Genomic DNA, 1,098 nt, shown 5'->3' on the forward strand with positions numbered 1-1,098 from the left:
CTCAGCCCCAGCTTTCCTTTGGGATACCTTTTCATCCTCCCTCACCACTGCTTCTCCCTGCCTCAGGCACCAGGCTGCAACCCTGGCTTAGGGGCAAGTTCAGGGCCAGCAGGCCGGGGGATCCCCCTGTGTCTCCCCTGGCCTCTCCCTGCCACGCTGGGGCCCTACCACATGGACATCTGGGCCCTGAGAGCTGTCTCTGGGTGCTTTGTCTTTGGCAGGCAACTGTGGCACTCTGGGAGATCCTCCAGCTGCCCTGGTGCCCAGGGGCAGTGAAGACCAATTTGCCCCGCCTCCTTCTGACTCTGCTCTTCCAAGTTTTCATCAGCACAGAGGAGATGTCAGAGGAGGTCGAGACCTTCTGGGGGCGATGCCGGGAGCAGCGCAGCCTTCCCCCCCAACCCCAACAGGTGCTCCATCCCAGTCCTCTCTCCCTGCCACGCCCTCGGGGCTGGGGCCGGGGCTCTGCGCCTGACCTGGGCTGTGCTCTGCACACAGGTTTGCAGTGCAGACCGTCAAAGCCCTGCTGCGCCAGCTGCTGGATGAGGACGTGGTGATGGTGATCCATCGCAAGTGTGGCTGGGACATGCTCCTCAAGGCTGACAGCCACCACTATGCAGTGGGTCTGCTGGCCAGGTGAGAGCCCTTTCTCCCCACTGCCCCCGGCATTTCTGCCCTGTGCACAGGCCACCCCACACAGTGCCCGTGCTGCTGGGCCAGAGGGCCTTGGCAGCCAGGGATGGCTGAGCAGAGTGGCAAAGGCGGAGAGGGGCGGCTGCACAGGAGGAGCCACCTCCCAAAGCGCCCATGTCCCCTCCCGTGCTGGTAGCCAAAGACCATGCCTGTGTGCGTCAGTCCCAGGAGAGCTTTGCCCACCTGGCTCAGGGTCTCTGGTGCCTTTATTCCCCCTTGCAGGGAGCTGTGCCGTGTCTCGCACTCCTTCTGCCGCAGCGTCGCCGCCAACCTGCTCCCGCGGCTCAGCAGGGAAGAGCCCCTGTGGGAACTGCCTGCCCTGGCGTTCCTGGTGGAGGTGAGCCTGATGGCGAGCGCTGCCTGGCCCAGCTGCCTCCCCCTCTCTGCCCTCTCACAGCCGCAGCC

The 1,098-nt window shown here is 64.8% G+C and overlaps 1 long non-coding RNA gene across 1 annotated transcript; it reads left to right on the forward strand.

Annotated features, from left to right (window-relative positions):
* Positions 1-390: 390 nt before the first annotated feature.
* LOC113980804 lies at positions 391-933 on the forward strand. Its single transcript, XR_003538225.1, has 3 exons — positions 391-410; positions 499-636; positions 916-933. It is a non-coding gene; the product is annotated as an uncharacterized LOC113980804 (long non-coding RNA).
* Positions 934-1,098: the final 165 nt, after the last annotated feature.

Source organism: Neopelma chrysocephalum, unplaced genomic scaffold (genome assembly GCF_003984885.1).
Source record: "Neopelma chrysocephalum unplaced genomic scaffold, ASM398488v2 Primary Assembly neopelma1_95260, whole genome shotgun sequence".
NCBI classification, from domain to species: Eukaryota; Metazoa; Chordata; class Aves; order Passeriformes; family Pipridae; genus Neopelma; species Neopelma chrysocephalum.